Genomic DNA, 20599 nt, shown 5'->3' on the forward strand with positions numbered 1-20599 from the left:
AATACCATGGACTTTCTTCAGAGAGTTAGAACAAATTATTTTAAGATTTGTGTGGAATCAGAAAAGACCCCGAATAGCCAGGGCAATTTTAAAAAAGAAAACCATATCTGGGGGCATCACAATGCCAGATTTCAGGTTGTACTACAAAGCTGTGGTCATCAAGACAGTGTGGTACTGGCTCAAAAACAGACACATAGATCAATGGAACAGAATAGAGAACCCAGAAGTGGACCCTGAACTTTATGGTCAACTAATATTCGATAAAGGAGGAAAGACTATCCATTGGAAGGAAGACAGTCTCTTCAATAAATGGTGCTGGGAAAAGTGGACATCCACATGCAGAAGAATGAAACTAGACCACTCTCTTTCACCATACACAAAGATAAACTCAAAATAGATGAAAGATCTAAATGTGAAACAAGATTCCATCAAAATCCTAGAGGAGAACACAGGCAACACCCGTTTTGAACTTGGCCACAGTAACTTCTTGCAAAATACATCCACGAAGGCAAAAGAAACTAACACAAAAATGAACTACTGGGACTTCATCCAGATAAGAAGCTTTTGCACAGCAAAGGATACAGTCAACAAAACCAAAAGACAACCTACAGAATGGGAGAAGATATTTGCAAATGACGTATCAGATAAAGGGCTAGTATCCAAGATCTATAAAGAACTTATTAAACTCAACACCAAAGAAACAAACAATCCAATCATGAAATGGGAAAAGACATGAACAGAAATCTCACAGAGGAAGACACAGACATGGCCAACAAGCACATGAGAAAATGCTCCGCATCACTTGCCATCAGGGAAATACAAATCAAAACCACAATGAGATACCACCTCACACCAGTGAGAATGAGGAAAATTAACAAGACAGGAAACAACAAATGTTGGAGAGGATGCGGAGAAAAGGGAACCCTCTTGCACTGTTGGTGGGAATGTGAACTGGTGCAGCCACTCTGGAAAACTGTGTGGAAGTTCCTCAAAGAGTTAAAAATAAATCTGTCCTCCGACCCAGCAATTGCACTGTTGGGGATCTACCCCAAAGATACAGATGCAATGAAACGCTGGGACACCTGCACCCCGATGTTTCTAGCAGCAATGGCCACAATAGCCAAACTGTGGAAGGAGCCTCGGTGTCCATCGAAAGATGAATGGATAAAGAAGATGTGGTTTTTGTATACAATGGAATATTCCTCAGCCATTAGAAACGACAAATATCTTCCATTTGCTTCGATGTGGAGGGACCTGGAGGGTATTATGCTGAGTGAAATAAGTCAATCGGAGACGGACCAACATTATATGGTCTCATTCATTTGGGGAATATAAAAAAATAGTGAAAGGGAATAAAGGGGAAAGGAGAAAAAAATGAGTGGGAAATATCTGAAGGGGAGACAGAACATGAGAGACTCCTAACTCTGGGAAACGAACAAGGGATGGTGGAAAGAGAGGTGGACCGGGGGTGGGGGTGACTGGGTGAGGGGCACTGAGGGGGGCACTTGATAGGATGAGCACTGGGTGTTATGCTATTTGTTGGCAAATTGAACTCCAATTAAAAAAAAAAAAAGAAAAGAAAAAAGAAATAGGCCCATAAATACAGAGAACAAACTGATGGTAACCAGAGAGGAGGGGGCAGAGGGATGGGCAAAATGGATGAAGGTGATAGGAGATACAGGCTTCCGGTTAAGGAATAAGTTAAGTCCACAGGGATAAAAGTTATAGCATAGAAATATAGTCGATAATATTATAATAGCATTGTATGGTGATAGATGGTAGCTACACTTGTGGTGAGCACAGCATAATTTTGTCAAATCACTACGTTGTACACCTGAAACTAATTTAACATTGTCAACTATACTTCAATAAAAAAGAAAATGCCGTAAAAATAAAATAAAATAAAAATAAAATAAATTTTAGATTTACTTTTAATGACTTGATGTATATCTTCCTCACTGGACTGAAATCCCTACAAGGACAGTGTCCAGATTACTTACAAACAACAAACATTTATTTCTCACAGTTTTGAAGGCTGGAAATCTGAGATAAGAGTTCCAACATGGGGCAGCCCCGGTGGCGCAGTGGTTTAGCGCCGCCTGCAGCCCAGGGCATGATCCTGGAGTCCTGGGATCGAGTCCCACGCCAGGCTCTCTGCATGGAGCCTGCTTCTCCCTCTGCCTGTGTCTCTGCCTCACTCTCTCTCTCTCTGCATCTCTATGAATGAATAAATAAATAAAATCCTTTAAAAAATTTAAAAAAAAAGAGTTCCAACATGGTCAGATGAGGGTCACATACTTCTCGTTATATCCTCACATGGTAGAAAAGGCAAGGGAGCTCTCAGGCTTCTTTTGAAAGGACATTAAACTCATTCATGAGGGCTTCATTTTCATGACTCCATCGCCTGCTAGAGAACACATCTCTTCATATCATCTGTTGGGCATTAGGATCATAATATACACATTTTGAGGATACACAAACATTCAGACCACAGCAGGCAGGATCAAATCTGTTTTGCATTTGTTTTTTGTTTGTTTTTGTTTTGTTTTGTTTAATTTTCCATTACATATCTAGCCCTTAGCATGATGTTTGGCACATAGCAAATACCTGTGGAACAAATAAAGACCTCAATAAATATCTGTAGAAAAATAAGATAAAAATGAGAGAAGAAAGAACAAAGAATGTGAGAAAATCCATTAGAGAAGAAAAGAGAACATCCCCTTTTTACATGTCCAATGACCCTGCAAACTCTATTAAACATTCCCTGGTCAGTAATCTTGTCTTTGACCAATCAGATCAGCATCTCTTCCTCTTAGAAAAGTTCAAGGAGAATAAAAGGGCAGAGAAATTATTTTCACCTTCAAACAGATCAGACAGCAGGATGGAGACTTAGTCAGAACCAGGTTTAGTTATAACAGTGTAGTTGTAACAGTGTAAGAACAAGAAGGCAGGAGAGGACAGCATCATGACGTCAGCCGCAAGATACAGTCTCAGGCAAAGAACAGAACAGGGAAACAAGGAGAGAATTAGGACCTAGAATATGAAGTGTCAGCGGTAATGATGTTAACATGCATTAACATTCCTTTTTCACTTATTCTTCATTTTTAAATTAAGAATTTTATTTTTGTTTTGTACCAGATAGGCAGTGGGAGATAGAATGATCAAGAAGTCATCAAGAACAACTTTATGCTAAACTAAAGCAACTGATCTAGGGCAAGATGTAACTTCAGGATACTGGTGCCCTGATACATATACTCCCCATGGTATTCTTTTTTAAAAAAAAATTTTGTATGTTTTTTATTAGAGTTCAATTTGCCAACATATACAATGCTCATCCTGTCAAGTGCTCCCCTCAGTGCCTGTCACCCAGTCACCCCATCTCCCCATCCACCTCCCCTTCCAGTATCCCTTGTTCGTTTCCCAGAGTTAGGAGTCTCTCATGTTCTATCACCCTCTCTGATATTTCCCACTCATTTTCTCTCCATGGTTTTCTTGCCTAAATTACCTAGTGTCCCCAGGCTTGACATTGCCAGCTTTGCATCCTCATTCAGAAGAGACTTATCCTATAGGCTGAATTTTCTGACCCCTATTTGTTCTAGCTATCACTGCTATACCTGCACACCTACCTGATTTCTCACTTGATATTTCCCCTCGATCTGTTGATCCAATGCATGCTTAATTTACTGCCTACCTGCCAGGATGAGTGCCACTTCACCTAACACCCCTAATCTGGGTTCACTCAACTCTTCAGGGCCCAGTTGACTCATACATCTTTATATTCCACCAGAAACAGACCAAACTTTACTATGCTGTTGTCAGAAGGAAAAGAAGACTACACTGCTTTCTTCCACATTCAGTGAATATTATTAAATTCTCAACTAAAAATAATTTAGGAAAGCCCCTATTTAGTCAGTAGCTCCAAAAATGGTCTCCCATTCCCATCTAGCTCTCTCATTTTGTTACAAAGATAATTGAGGAGGAAAGTGCTAAGGACAGCACAAATCCATCTGTAGTTCAGAAACACAAGATTAAAAAAGTATTACTCAGGGAAAAACTCTTTGTGGTCACACAAGTTCCCTCAAAAACTTGGGGCATAGAAATAAGAGTGATAAGAAAGAAATATTTCATTTCACCATATCTGTTCAGTGAAAAGAATTATTATTTCTTTGTTCACAGGGGTTTCCACAACCTTTCAAAGCCTAAAAGATACAAAGATTATATTTTAAATAGTCCATTAAGAATAAAAGACTTAGAATAATGGGTATTCATTGAAAATCCCAAGCCGCCTCATAATCTACAAATCCAGCCCTTCTCCCTGAGCCTGAGGTCACAATCATTCTAGGAGCCAAGAGAGGAATTAAATGTCCCCCCTTGTCTTGCCCATACACCTTCTAAACTGCTACTGATCAAAGTGGTGATCAGAGCAGTTCAGGGATATTAGAGGAAGAAAAACAGGGAGCTTCAATGACTGATGGACTAAAATTAGAAACACCCCCAGAGGTCAGAAATTCTGTCCCTTCATTTCAACATCAAGGAAACAAGTCCACAGGATTGCCTGTGGTTCCAGCCGTGGTCCTTGTTATCTTCATCAGGCTCCCTGATGTGCCTTTAATTCAATTTTTTTCTGAAATAAGCTGTGCTTCCTAGAGTATGAAACCAGACTTGTTACATATGAAGGGAGATGCTTATTTGTGAACTCCTGTTTTTTGTTGTAACTGTCGTTGCTATATACTGAAAAATTAGTTTCCTCTGATTAAGGTTAATAACCTATCTCAAAGACTGGGACATTTGTCTTCCACCCACTCTGAATACAGTCTGCATTACCTGATGGAGACACTGAAACCCTGAGAAGGATTTAGGCCCTTCTATAGTCGTTAGGATCCATTTTCACAGAGTCAGAGAGAATACTTTTGCTCAGAATCTTTATTGAAACTGGAAAACCTAGTTCACCTCCCATCCCTACCAGGAGAGATCAGGTGTTGAAGGCAAAGGGATAAATTCACCAAATCCTGAAAGCCATTTCATATCTGGTATCTGAAGGGATAGCCACTGAAGAAAGCTAGAGGTTCTGCTCTGGGAAATGCAGCAGTGTGTTGATACTCATCTCTGCAGCTGCACACAGATGTCTCTCTCCTTTTTCCCTCTGATCTCCACCCTCAGCACCTGCCAATCACACGTCTCCAGAGACCAGGTGATCACAAAGCAGAAATTGATTTCCAATGAAAGGTTTATGGTCTTGTTTAGCCAGCTGCTCTCTGACCATGTGCATTATTTCTTCCTAGACCTGTGATAAGGGCATCTAATTATTCTCGTTCCCTCTGCCCTGATGTCAGGCCACAAATCTGGGTGGGCTCATTAAAGTGTCTACACATTGAGAAGCATTTTGTTAGGGGGATTCATTGGTAGTCGGGCCTCTCTGCTGTCCCCACTGGGGAGGTGACTAACACAGTAGACGAGTTATTGTCTCCAGCCCACTTAGTTGCCATCCTCAGAAAATTCTAGAGGCAGAGCATGTCAGGGACTTGATCTGGCTCTGACAGTTTGAAGGGTGGGAGAGGCAGAGGGGAAAGAGAGGGAGAGAGGAATGCAAGGACATTCCAAACCAAGATCCTGTCTGTGTTTTTTCACACATACCACTCTTGGGCTGCTGTTCAAGCCCAAACCAAGCTCTTAGAAATGTTGCGGTAGCTAAGGACATTCTTCTGTTGACTACACATGGATCTGAATATGATTGTATTGGACCGGAGGAAGAGACATTGTTTATTTGCCCTGAGAACTGGGATGTTCAGAGGGGAAAACAGGGGTAACTAAGGAGTAACTAAGGTTGGATTTTTTTGCCATGACCTTTAGCCTTTCTGAGCCTAGGTTTCTTTATAACTAAAACAACAAAAATGTATATATTTACTTGCTTCTCAAGGCTGCTGTGATATGAAGTGAAAAATGTACAAGGAAGCTTTAGAAAAGATCTTTAAATTTTTCATCTGTGCACAAGAAATATTAATGCCTGGAAAAACTTTAGCATTGACATTCTCTTTTTTTTCCATTAAAGTTTGCCAACATATACTATAACACCCAGTGCCCATCCCATCAAGTGCCGTCCTCAGTACCCATCATCCAGTTACCCCAACCTCCTGCCTGCCTCCCCTTCCACTACCCTTTGTTCATTTCCCAGAGTTAGGAGTCTCTCATGTTTTGATACCCTCTCTAATTTTTCCCATTCATTTTCCCTCCTTTCCCCTATAATCCCTTTCACTATTTCTTACATTCCCTGTATGAGTGAAACTGTATGACGACTGTCCTTCTCGATGGACTTATTTCACTGAGCATAATACCATCCAGTTCCATCCACGTTGAAGCAAATGGTGGGTATTCATCCTTTCTGATGGCTGAGTAATATTCTATTGTATATATAGACCACATCTTCTCTCTCTCTCTCTTTACATATATATCTTAACTGTTTTATTTTTTATATTTTTTGTATATTTTTTATTGATGTTTGACTTGTCAACACATAGTATAACACCCAATGCTCATCCCATCAAATGCCCCCCTCAGTGCTCATCACCCAGTGCCCCCATCCATCAGCCCACCTCCCCTTCCACTATCCCTTGTTCAATTCTCAGAGTTAGGAGGGTCTCATGTTCTGTCACCTTCTCTGATTTTTCCCACTCATTTTCTCTACTTTCCCCTATAATCCTTTTCATATTTTTAATATTCCCCATATGAGTGACCCCATGTAATGATTGTCCTTCTCCAATTGACTTACTTCACTCACCATAATACCCTCTAGTTCCATCAACATTGAAGCAAATGGTGGGTATTTGTCATTTCTAATGGCGGAGTAATATTCCATTGTATACATAGACCACATCTTCTTTATCCATTTTTCTGTCAATGGACACCAAGGCCCTTCCACAGTTTGGCTATTGTGGACATTGCCGCTATAAGCATTGGGGTGCAGATGTATCGGTCTTTCACTGCATCTGTATATTTGGGGTAAATCCCGAGTACTACAATTGCTGGGTCTTAGGGTAATTCTATTTTTAACTCTTTGAGAAAGGTCCACACAGTTTTCTAGAGTGGCTGTACCAGTTCACATTCCCACCAACAGTGCAAGAGGGTAAGTAACCCCTTCTCTACATTGATTCCAACATTTGTTGTTTCCTGTCTTGTTAATTTTCACCATTCTCACTGGTGTGAGGTGGTATCTCATTGTGGTTTTGATTTGTATTTCCTTGATGGCAAGGGATGAGTATTTTCTCAAGTGCTTTTGACCATGTGTATGTCTTCTTTGGTGAAATTTCTGTTCATGTCTTTTTCCCACTTCATGATTGGATTGTTTGTTCCATGGGTGTTGAGCTTCATAAGTTCTTTATAGATCTTGGATACTAGCCCTCTATCTGACATATCATTTGGAAATATCTTCTCCCATTCTGTAGCTTGTCTTTTAGTTTTGTTGACTGTTTCTTTGCTGTGCAAAAGCTTATCTTGATGAAGTCCCAATAGTTCATTTTTGCTTTTGTTTCCCTTGCCTTCAGAGATGTATCTTGCAAGAAGTTGCTGTGGCCAAGTTCAAAAAGGGTGTTGCCTGTGTTCTCCTCTAGGATTTTGATGGACTCTTGTCTCACATTTAGATCTTTCATCCATTTTGAGTTTATCTTTGTGTCTGGTGTAAGAGAATGGTCTAGTTTCATTCTTCTGCACGTAGCTGTCCAATTTTCCCAGCACCGTTTATTGAAGAAACTATCATTTTTCCAGTGGATAGTCTTTCCTGCTTTGTCCAATATTAGTTGACCATAGATCTGAGGGCCCTTTTCTGGGTTCTCTGTTCTGTTCCATTGATCTATGTGTCTATTTTTGTGCCAGTACCACACTGTCTTGTTGATCATAGCTTTGTAGTACAACTTGAAATCTGGCATTGTGATGCCCCTGACTCTGGTTTTCTTTTTCAATATTCCTCTGGCTATTTGAGATCTTTTCTGATTCCACACAAATCTTAAGATGATTTGTTCCAACTCTGTGAAGAAAGACCATGGTATTTTGATAGGGATTGCACTGAATGTGTAAATTGCCCTGGGTAGCATAGACATTTTCACAATATTAATTCTTCCAATCCATGAGCATGGAATATTTTTCCATCTCTTTGTGTCTTCCTCAATTTCTTTCAGAAGTGTTCTGTAGTGTTTAGGGTATAGATCCTTTACCTCTTTGGTTAGGTTTATTCCTAGGTACCTTATGCTTTGGAGTGCAATTGTAAATGGGATTGGCTCCTTAATTTCTCTTTCTTCATTCTCATTGTTAGTGTATAGAAATGCTACTGATTTCTGGACATTGATTATGTATCCTGGCACATGGCTGAATTGCTGTATGAGTTCTAGCAATCCTGGGGTGGAGTCTTTTGAGTGTTCTATATACAGTATCATGTCCTCTGCGAAGAGGGAGAGTTTGAGTTTTTCTTGGTCAATGTGAATGCATTTTATTTCTTTTTGTTGCCTGATTGCTGAGGCTAGGACTTCTAGTACTATATTGAATAGCAATGGTAAGAGTGGACATCCCTGTCTTGTTCCTGATCTTAGGGGAAAGGCTCTCAGGTTTCCCTGTTGAGAATGATGTTTTCTGTGGGCTTTTTGTAGATTGCTTTGACGATGCTGAGGAATGTTCCCTCTATCCCTACATTCTGAAGAGTTTTGATCAGGAATGGATGCTGTATTTTGTCAAATTTTTCTCTGCATCTATTGAGAGGATCATGTGGTTTTGTTTTTTCTTTTCTTCATGTGATCTATCACATTGATTGTTTTATGAGTGTTGAACCAACCTTGCATCCTGGGGAAAAATCCCAGGATGGGATTGGTCATGGTGAATAATTTTCTTAATGTATTGTTGCATCCTATTGGCTAGTATCTTGTTGAGAATTTTCACATCCGAATTCATCAGGGATATTGGTCTATAATTCTCCTTGTTTGGTGGGTCTTTGGTTTTGGATTCAAGGTGATGCTGGCCTCATAAAACGAGTTTGGAAGTATTCCATCTCTTTCTATCCTGCAGAACAGCTTTAGTAGAATAGGTGTTATTTCTTCTTTAAATGTTTGATAAATTCTCCTGAGAAGCCATCTGGCCTTGGGCTTTGTGTCTTGGGAGGTTTTTGATGACTGCCTCAATTTCCTCCCTGGGTATTGGCCTGTTCATGGTTTCTGTTTTGTCCTATTCCATTTTTGATAATTTGTTGTACTTCAGAAATGCATCCATTTCTTCTAAATTGCCTAATTTGTTGGCATATGGATGCTCATAATACTTTTCTAAAATCAGTTGTATTTTCTTGGTATACATTGTGATCTCTCCTCTTTCATTTGTGATTTTATTCGAGTCTTTTTCTTTTTTATTTTATGATAGTCACAGAGAGAGAGAGAGAGAGAGAGAGAGGCAGAGACATAGGCAAAGGGAGAAGCAGGCTCCATGCACCGGGAGCTCGACGTGGGACTCGATCCTGGGTCTCCAGGATCGCGCCCTGGGCCAAAGGCAGGCGCTAAACTGCTGCGCCACCCAGGGATCCCTCTTTTTCTTTTTAATAAGATTGGCTAATGGTTTATCTGTGTTATTAATTCTTTTTTAAAAAATATTTTATTTATTTATTATGAGAGAGAGAGAGAGAGGCAGAGACACAGGCAGAGGGAGATGTAGGCTCCACACAGGGAGCCCGTATGTTATTAATTTTTTCAAAGAACCAACTCCTGGTTTTGTTGATCTGTCTACAGTTCTTCTGATCTCTATTTCATTGAGTTATGTTCTAATATTTATTATCTCCCTCTTCTGCCTGGTGTAGGTTTTACTTGCTGCTCTTTCTCCAATACCTTTAGGTGTGAGGTTAGCTTGTATTTTGAGTTTTTCCAGTTTCTTTTGAGGGAGGCTTATACTGAGAAGTATTCCTTCTTAACACCACTTTTGCTGTATCCCAAAGATTTTGAACCGATGTATCTTCATGTTCATTAGTTTCCATAAATCTTTTTAATTCTTCTCTAATTTCCTGGTTGACCCATTCATCTTTTAGTAGGATGCTCTTTAACCTCCTTGTGTTTGAGTTTCTTCCAAATTTCTTCTTGTTATTGAGTTCTACTTTCAAAGAACTGTGGTCTAAAAATATGCAGGGGACAATCTCAATCTTTTGGTATCAGTTGAGACCTGATTTGTGACCCAGTATGTGGTCTATTCTGGAGAAAGGTTCATGTGCACTTTGTGTACACATGAAGAATGTGTATTCACTTGCGTTCAGATGGAAAGTTCTGTAAATATCTGTGAAGTCCATCTGGTCCAGTGTGTCATTTAAGGCCCTTGTTTCTTTGGTGATGTTCTTAGCAGATCTGTCATTTGCAGAAAGTGCCATGTTGAAGTCTCCTACTATTAGTGTATTTTTATTGAAGTATGTCTTTGGTTGTTAATTGATTGATATACTTGCAGCTCCCACATTAGGGGCATAAATATTCATGATTGTTAGGTCTTATTGTTGGATAGGCCCTTTAAGTATGATATACTTGATGAAGTGTCCCTCTTCATCTCTTACTGCAGTCTTTGGGATAAACTTTAATTTATCTGATATGAGGATTGCTACCGCACCCAGCTTTCTTTTGAGGACCATTTGAATGATAAATTGTTCTTCACCCTTTCATTTTCAGGCTGCAAGTGTCCTTAGCTCTAAAATAAGTCTCTTGTAGACAGTACATAGATGGATCTTGCTTTTTTTTTAATCCAGTCGAAACCTGCATCTTTTGATGGGATCATTTAGCCCATTCACATTCAGAGTAACTATTGAAAGATATGGATTTAGTGTCATCGTAAAATCTATTCAGTCCCAGTTTTTGTGGATTATTTCCTGGGGCTTCCTCTTTCTTTTACAGGGTCCCCCTTAATATTTCTTGGAGAGTTGGTTTGGTGGTCACATATTCTTTCAGTTTCTGCCTATCTTGGAAGCTCTTTATCTCTCCTCCTATTCTGAATGAGAGCCTTGCTGGATATAGTATTCTTGGCTGAATGTTGTTCTCTTTAGTACCCTGAATATGTTCTGCCAGCCCTTTCTGGCCTGCCAGGTCTCTGTGGAGAGGTCTGCTGTTAGTCTGATATTTCTCCCCATATAAGTGAAGAATCTCTTGTCTCTTGCTGCTTTAAGGATTTTCTCTTTATGTTTGGAATTTGCAAGTGTCATCTTTAAATATCAAGGTATTAAATGGTGTTTATTAATTTTGGGGTGGGGGAGGACCTTTTTAACACCTGGATCTGAATGTCTGTTTTTCTCCCCAAATTAGGGAAATTCTTCACTATGATTGGTTCAAATATACTTTGTGTCTCCCTCTCTCCCTCTCAGCCTCTTCTGCAACCCCAGTTATACAAAGATTCTTCCTTCTCTGGCTATCATTTATTTCCCTTTGCCTTTCCCCATGGTCTCTTAATTGTTTTCCTCAGCTTCCTTACTTACAATTAACTTGTCTTCTATGTCACTCACACACTTTTCCACCCTATTAACCCTAGCAGTTACGACATCCAGTTTGGATTGCATCTCATTTAATTTATTTTTGTTTTCAACCTGATATGATCTCAATTCTGCAGTAACGAAGTCTCTAGAGTCCTTTATGCTTTTTCCCAGAGTCACCAGTAGCTTTATAACTGTGCTTCTGAATTGGCTTTCTGACATCAAATTAAAAATCATATTCTGTAACTGTGGCAGAATACTCTTTCCAGTTCTTTCTTTTGTGGTGAGTTATTCCTTTTAGTCATTTTGTTCAGTGCAGAGTGGCTATAGGAGCGAGCAGAGTCAAAAACATGAACCACGACCCAAGTAAAATCCACCCCTAGATGTTTCTGATGAGGTCTGAGACCAGAAAATGAAACAAAGGTCAGAACAAAATAAAACAAAAGGACCAGTAAAGTGAAAAACAAGTTTTAAAACCAAGTAGTAAATGATAAAAGGCTTAAAGCCCCAAACAAGAAGAAAAAAGAAAAAAAGTAGAGGAAAAAGAGAAAAAAATGAAAAAAAAAAAAAGGGTGGCTTGGGGATGGTGTTGGTAAAGACATGGTAGTGGAGAGAGAATATAGTCTACCTCAGGGGTCCTGAAGGGTGATCCTCTTGGTTCTGAGTATATTTTGTTATGTATATTAGAAGATGCTCAATCTCAAATTTATATAAACCAGCAATATTTATTTATTTATTTTTAAAGATTTAATTTATTTATTCATTAGAGACACACACACAGAGAGACAGACAGAGGCACAGACACAGGCAGAGGGAGAAGCAGGCTCCATTCCATGATCCACAGGCAGAGGGAGAGCCTGATGTGGGACTCAATCCCTGGCCCCCAGGACCACCCCCTTGGCTGAAGGCAGCGCTAAACCACTGAGCCACCCAGGCTGCCCTAAACCAGCAATATTTAGAGAAAGCCCCAAAATTGACAATCAAAACATGAAAAATATAAACGAGGGGGACAGAATGGGAAGGAAGAGAGAATATATTCTCACAGATGAACCAGCATGGTATTCCACTTGGTTCTGGATGTATGCTGGCCATTTTTTAGAAGGTATTAACTTCTGCCATTGTAGACCAAAATGAGGCAGAGAAAACAAAAGAAGAAGAAGGAAGAAGAAGAAGAAGAAGAAGAAGAAGAAGAAGAAGAAGAAGAAGAAGAACCCATATCTCATATATCTTCCAAAATTAAATTGAAAACGTTGAAGGGAATCAAGAAGTGAAAAATATATCTAAGACATATAATTGTAAAAATATAAAAGTCAAAAAGGAAGAAACTTAAAAATGAAGAGCTGGTAATATATTGTAGTTAAAGTAGGAAAAGAGAAAAAATTGGAAATTTTTAGTCTGATATAAAAAATGAGTTGTAATGGAAAAAGGAAAAAATAAAAAGGGGGAACCTTTTCCCTTGATACTATTTTCCCTCAATTTTCCCTCTGTCCTGGAGCCTTCCAGCGCTGCTTGGTCAGTAAACTTGCTCTTTCATTGTGCTTCCAGCAGTTCTTCCCAGGAGAGGGGTTTGCTGTCCTGATTCTCAGGAGTCTGTTCCTGGGCAGATATGTTCCACCCTCTGCTGGCTACCCGGCTTTGTGTGAGCTGTTTACCCTGTGAGGCTTTTGTTTTCTGGCAACACTTCCCTTCCCAGGCACAAGGTGAAACAAGGAGGAAAAACAACAAAATGGTGGTGGCCAGATTTCCAACTCTGGAGTTGAGCTCCCCATGAGTAACTAACCACAGCTCCCAGTCCACATTGGCCTAGATGCTCCTGGGGCAAGTGTGGGTGGACTGATCTGCACAGCTTGGGGGTGCCCAGTGGCAGGAGAGTTCTTGCCGTCCTGTGCCCTCCCTGCTTCTGCCTGTCCCAGGGGGAAGGCAGCATCATTGGCTTTGTCCAATTGGGTGCCCTGGTATCTGAGGAGCTGTGCTGCTGGACCCATGCTTTGGGGGCTGTGTGTCCTGCAGGGAACAGGGTACAGCCACCTGTCCAGAGCTGGCCCACCTAACTGATTGGCTTCTCCCAAATGCCTGGAAGGCTGCAGTGCTCCAGCCCTTTACCTATATTGGCCTGAGGTTTGCGGTGAGCTTTCCCCCCGGGTGTACTTCCTCTATTAGTGACTCTGGGAATCTTGAGGCTTCACTGTGGCTCTTGAGATGTTCCTCGGTTTACCTCCTAAACACTTTTCTGTTGGGAAAAATCCAGGGTGTATTTTTAAAGTTCCCACTTCTGCAGGGCTGGGCTTTCCTTCTGTTCTGCCCTGCTACTCGTGGTGCCCCTCCCCTATTATTTATTTATTTATTTATTTATTTTTCTGCCTTCCTATCTTGTGAGAAGTGAAATTATTTTTTCTCTGTAGCATTCCAGCTTTTCTCTCTTTAAATGTCAGGTTGAATTCATAGGTGTTCAGGATGTTTTGAAAGTTATCTAGGTAAGTTGGTGGGGCCAGGTAAGTTGAGGACCCCTACTCTTCTGCCATCTTGCCCCTCCTCCCCTAGCACTGACATTCTCTTATTTTATTTGCTTTGACAGCATGAAGGTTGGATGAGTCAATGCAGAGCAGACACTGGAAAAAGGAGTCAGAACCAGTGGTGAGCCAGAATATTCTCCAATCTACAGATGGTTTAGCATCCATCACTTCCTACTCATAAGAAAGGTGTCTGTAAAATTCAGGGACAGCAGACTGATGAAGGAGGGGGGAAAACAGGAGGAGCAGGAAATGGAGGAGGAGGAGAAGAGAGAGGATTTTTTCTACATTCTAAGTCCTAACATCAGCAATTCTCAAGTCTTCATAATACAGCTAGTCTGACATTTGTACTGAGGGGATAAAATCAAAGCTGGAGACAACCCTTGGTCCCATGCTCTGGATCAAGATAGTGGTCCCACAGTATAGTCATGGTACTCGTCAGTGCCACATATGCACAATAACAACAAAACAGAACCCAGAATATGAAACAAGCTAATTGGGCAGCCTGAGTAGCTCAGTGGTTTAGTGCCGCCTTCAGCCCTGGGTCTGATCCTGGAGACCCCAGATCGAGTCCCACGTCGGGCTTGTGCATGAAGCCTGCTTCTCCCTCTGCCTGTGCCTCTGCATGGAGCCTGCTTCTCTCTCTGCCTGTGCCTCTGCCTCTCTCTCTGTCTCTCATGAATAAATAAATAAAATCTTTTAAAAAATAAAATATAATAAAATAAGCCAGTTATCCTCTAAGATGTCCTTGATGAAGCAGTAAAAATTATAAATTATAAATGTTACTAAATTTCATTCCTTGAGTGATTATCTTTCCATGTTCTGTAAAGTAAAATGGGGAATATACCTTAAACACTTCTGATGTGTGTCGAAGCATAATAGTTATATTGAGGAAAACCACACACACAATTACTTGGTTGGCAAGCTGGCCAAGTGATTTTTCTTTTCATGGGATAGGATATTTTCTAAACATTAATGAAACTTCAAGGAAAGCAGCTGATGTTGTGTATTGTTGATAAATCTAAGCTTTTAAGTGAAAATTTAAAATTTGGAAAACTTGGATCTCCCAACAGAGCTTGCTGTCAAGTTTTTCTGTACTTAATCTACAAAGCTTTTTTCTTATCCTTTATATGTCTAACTCCTACTCATCTTCCAAACTCAGCTCCTTCCTTTTGTTCTCTCAGAATGATTTCCCCAATCTGTCCTTCTTTCCCCAGGTTTGTGTGTGTGCATTTGTGTTTCTATATATGTCTATATATCTACATCTGTATCTGTCTTTCTCTATTACCTATCTATCATTTATCTATAGGCCTATCTATCTGTATTTAAACGTTCATTCTACTGAGAGGGATGATTTTTTTTATTCACTCTTCAGTATGACACTGACATTGACCAGAAACACAAAAACTATGTGTTTTCCCATATAAGTTCATTATTTCTTTTTTTACTTATAAAAATAGTTCAGGAATGTGAGTTTTTAACTACTTCTCAGTCAGTCTTCCCTATTTTACACTTAATTGAGGACCAAAATAACCTTTGAATTTATTTGAATTAATTTTATGGAAAATACTGAAATACTGAAGGCAAGAAGGAAAACACACTAAGCACTTAGTATATCCCGAATACTTAATAAAAACTCTTATTATATTTATGACCATCCCCTATTAATTTACTTTTGTAGATTACTATCAAATGGCCCTCCATACTACCATCAGATTAAAAGTCTGATGTAACTCTCTTAAAAAATATTTTATTTACTTGAAAGACAGAGAGAAAGCAGGAGAGGAAGAGGGAGAGGGAGAGAGAATCTTAAGCAGGCTCTCCACTCAGCATGGAGCCTGACACAAGACTTGATATTGTGATCTTGACATCATGACCTGGCCAAAACCAAGAGTTGGATGCTCAACCAACTAAGGTACCCAGGTGCCCCATGATATAACTCTTTTTTTTTATCACATTATCTCCAGAATACCAAAATTCCTATGATTTTTCATGATCTAGACTAAAAAATAAAATTTTTGCTTCTGGTAACAATAAATAAGTATCAGCAGAACATTCTATCAAAGATGACTAGAAAAGCTTGTCAAAATGTGTGTGTGGGGGGGAATTGAAAGCATTAGAGAGCTCAAAATAAGGAAAGAATTGAGGGATCAAGATCTTAAAAAGAGATTCAGAGACAACATTTAGTACTGATTTTATCTGAACATTTGCCACTCCCTAAATGGTTACTGAATGCCCATAAAAATAAGCAGACACATGGAAAATAAGAAGCTTAGAAGACAAGTAGAGATTCTGGAAGTCTAATGGAGATAGGGAAACAAAATGGGAGTTCAAAGCTTACTAAGGACAAAAGGCCACCAAGCAGCCCATATGTTACACTGGGACCCACAGAGGGTTATGCACTCAGAGTTAAGATGAAGTAGAGACAAAAAAAACCCTTAAAATGTCTGAAGTTCTGTTTGAAATGACCCTACTTTCTGACTAAATTAAGGTTATTTTTTTATCCTAATTATCTGTTAGAGGCAGGTATAATCTCATTCTGGAGAAAGATACTATCAGCCAGAATTTGAATGATCTTTACAATTTTTCATACACACATTTGATAGTCAATGAATGCTTGCCTGCTTGCCAGTAATACTAGGAGAAAAGATTATGTGACTGAAAAAGAAGTAAACAGAAAGCCCACCAACATGGGAAGTAGACCCATAAGATGAATAGATGCTAGTGGGTATCAGACATGGAGTTTATTTATTTATTTTATTTATTTATTTTTATTTTTATTTTTTAAATTTTTTATTGGAGTTCAATTTGCCAACATATAGCGTAACACCCAGTGCTCATCCCACCAAGTGCCCCCCTCATTGCCCATCAACCAGTCACCCCAACCCCCTGCCCACTTCCCCTTCAGACATGGAGTTTAAAACAAATATAATGAATATATTTTAAAAATTAGATAACAAGGTACAGATTTTTACCTGAGAAGTAGAATTTATAAAAGAGACAAATTATAAAGGTAAAGACAATAAATAGAATTAAGAAATTCAAACTAAATTAGTTTCATAGCAGATTAAGCATAATTGAAGAAGGTATTAATGATATATCTTGATTTAAACATAGATAAAACATATAAATATAGAAACTAGCTTAGGAGATATATGGGAAATGGTGAATGTATATGCCTACATATATATGCATATGTGTACAACATGCATGTATGTATATGCATGTATGTGTACCTGTATGTGTACAAAAAAAGACAGAATGGGGAAAATATTATATGAGGAAATAATCGTTCGAAATTGAAGTTTGAATTGCCAACATATAGTATAACACCCAGTGCTCATCCTGTCAGGTGCCCCCCTCAGTGCCCGTCACCCTGTCACCCCATCCCCCCACCTGCCTCCCCCTTCCACTACCCCTTGTTCATTTCCCAGAGTTAGGAGTCTCTCATGTTCTGTCACCCTCTCTGATAATTCCCACTCTGAGACACCTGCACCCCAATGTTTATAGCAGCAATGTCCACAATAGCCAAACTGTGGAAGGAGCCTCGGTGTCCATCGACAAATGAATGGATAAAAAAGATGTGGTCTACGTATACAATGGAATATTACTCAGTCATCAGAAAAGATGAATACCCACCATTTGCTTCAACATGGATAGAACTGGAGGGTATTATGCTGAGTGAAGTAAGTCAATTGGAGAAAGACAAACATTATATGGTTTCATTCATTTGGAGAATATAAAGAATAGTGAAAGAACTTCAAGAATTAAAAGACACAAAGATACATCAAACCTGAATTGCTAAAAACTAAAATAAAATATTTTTTAAAGAATCTGTTTATTTATTTTGAGAGAGAATGAGTGAGTGGGGAGTAGGGCAGAGGGAAAGAGAGAATCTCAAGCAGACCCCAAGCTGAGTGTGGAGCCTAACATGGGACTTGATCTCATGACCCTGAGATTATGACCTGAGCCAAAATCAAGGGTCAGGTGCTTAACCAACTGAGCCACCCAAATGCCCCTAAAGGAAAACATACTTATAAGCAGGAGAAAAGGGAAATTTTCCTCCAGAAGGAATGAACAAAAATAACACTATCAGCTAATGTTTCAATAGAAACAATAGCAACTGGAAGACACTAGGATGGCAACTTTGAAATATTAAGAGAAAACCACTTCTAATGCTTCAGATATGAAGATGAAAGTAAAACATTTTAGATATAGATAAATGTAAGTATTTATTACTAGAAGATCCATGGATACTTAAGGAGATTTTCAGCAGAAAGAAAATGCCCCCAACTAGAAACACAAAGGTTCCAGAAGAAATGAAGAACAATGGAAAGAATGTATCTGCATAATATATATTAGAATAAAAGCCTTGATGTAGCCAAATAGATTGAAAATTTTCGGAGGTCTCCTTATGTAGGAGATGGTAAAAGTTCTAGTTTTTCTTTCCTTTTATTTTTTTAAGATTTTATTTATTTATTTATTTATTTATTTAAGAGAGAGTGAGAACACAAGTAGAGGGGAGGAGCAGAGGGAGAGGGAGAAGGAGAAGCCGACTCCCTGCTAAACAAGAAACCCAATGTGGGGCTTGATCCCAAGACCCTGAGATCAGGATCTGAGCTAAAGGCAGACATTTAACTGACTGAGACATCCAGAAGCCCCAAAGTTCTAGTTTCTAATAAACCCTAATAACACACACCCTGAGCTGAGTCTCTAGTACTAGTCTTTACATTAATAAAACTAACATTTATTGAGTGGTTACTATGTGCCTGGTACAGTCCTAAGTGTTTAAATGCAAACCTTAGGAAATATTAAATGTAAAAGCAGAAATTGGTGAAAGAGAAGCAAATGTTTAGTAAATCTGGTCAAGAAAGTCAAAAGTTGTTTTTTAAAAAAACAGATTCATAAAGTAAATAAGTCCTACAGAGACTGATTTTAAAAAAAGAATAAAGAATTTCATACTACCAGGATTGAAAAAGATGACATTAGTAGAGACAATAAAACTCTAATAAAATAATATTTGAATAACGCTATGCTAGTAAATTTGAATAATTAGATGGTATGGACAGATTCCTAGAAAAATATAACTTGAAACACACACAAAATAATGAGAAAAGTCAGATTACTTCTAATAAGTATTAAAGAAGTTAAATACATGATTTAAAACCTATACACATACACGTTTAGGACTACATGTCTTTACCAGTGAGCCCTTCCAGTCACTGAAGGAAAATGTAACATGAAATTTACACAAATGCTCCCAAAAATAGACCAGAGGAAAAAAGTGAAAATTATGCCCTAAATACTGAAGCAGAAATCATGATCCAGCTCTCGAAGGCCTTACGTTGAGGTGCCACTATCATACACATGCACACCTCAGTTACAGAACATTAAAATGCAGTCTGTAGTTAAATTCCAAGTTGTTGGTCATGGAAAAGTGTGTTGGGGTGGGCTAAACTGTGAACACTAGCAGACTCTAATGAAATGGCTGAACAGAAATTCATTTCTAGCTTAGGTAAGAGTGAAAAGCAGGCATTCCAGGTAGTGAGAAGTTTTCTTTCCAAACCCTGGAAAGCTGCCCATGGTTCAGCTACATTAGTAGTCTAAATTCAAAGGAGCAGTAAGAACAATCAGATCTTCACTGTGGGAAACAGGTACCTCAATTACTCTTCTAAACCATCCCAACACCTTTTGAGCAGACCAACACAGTTTCATGAATATATTTCCACTTGTTTATATGCAACACTTTTCAGAGAAGGTGTCTGGTCCTCAGGGAACTCCATTTCAAATCTAATTGAGAACAATCTTTCTGAATTTGTTTAGGTGTCACCTTCCCCAAGGAAGTGACTGTGCAAAAATTAGTGTACTTTCCTATTACAGCATCCTGACATAATGCTGCATTACTGATGAGCACACAATTTCTTATTAGCATGTGCTCAAAATGTTTCCAGTAAAAGGCTATATGTGAATTTGGATAACTATGGCACCCTTACATTTCTATAACTCTTCCAAAAAACTTGCCTTACTAAAATCCAGTGTCACAGTGATACAAACACAGTCATTAAGATCTATTTGGTTTTAATTCTGAACAGAAAAAAAGCCTCTTCTCCCTTCTTACACTTACAGTGGCATATAGTTTGGCTACCAGTGCAGACGGGAACTCAGGGGGAAAAGAGTGTATTTGTCCTCATAGGAAGGAGAGAGAGGTGAGGTAAACTTCATGGAAGATGTGGAAAACTAACCCCAGCCTTGAAGAATGGTGATATAGAAGAGTTATTGAGGCAAAAAGTGAAGGAGCAAAGAGCCTTTCCACTGGAGAAAAGTATTCTTTTCCTCTATAAACATACCCTATGCATCCACTATGGGTCTTCAGGCTTGGCACTAGGGATGAAATGTCAATAAGACATGGTCCATGACTGAGGAAGTCACTATATCCCAGGAAGATAAATACACAAATAATGGCTGTAAGCTATGGGAATGTTAGGATGGAAGGAGCACAAAACACACAGAATGAAAACCAGAGTAGGAGTCAGGGAAGATTTCTATGAGGAAGTGACAGCTGAATGGACACTATGTGTCTGAGAAGTTGATCTGGTAAACAATTCACAGACTAAGCAGCACAAGGCTAAGA

The 20599-nt window shown here is 39.1% G+C and overlaps 1 long non-coding RNA gene across 1 annotated transcript in view; it reads left to right on the forward strand.

Annotated features, from left to right (window-relative positions):
• LOC140630485 (uncharacterized) overlaps window positions 1-20599 on the forward strand; it is a 46542-nt gene that overhangs the window by 15465 nt on the left and 10478 nt on the right. The window contains exon 4 of the long non-coding RNA XR_012028244.1: window positions 14034-14092. This is a non-coding gene — a long non-coding RNA (uncharacterized lncRNA). The remainder of the gene's footprint in view (window positions 1-14033; window positions 14093-20599) is intronic.

The sequence above is a fragment of the Canis lupus genome, chromosome 3 (genome assembly GCF_048164855.1).
Source record: "Canis lupus baileyi chromosome 3, mCanLup2.hap1, whole genome shotgun sequence".
NCBI lineage: Eukaryota > Metazoa > Chordata > Mammalia > Carnivora > Canidae > Canis > Canis lupus.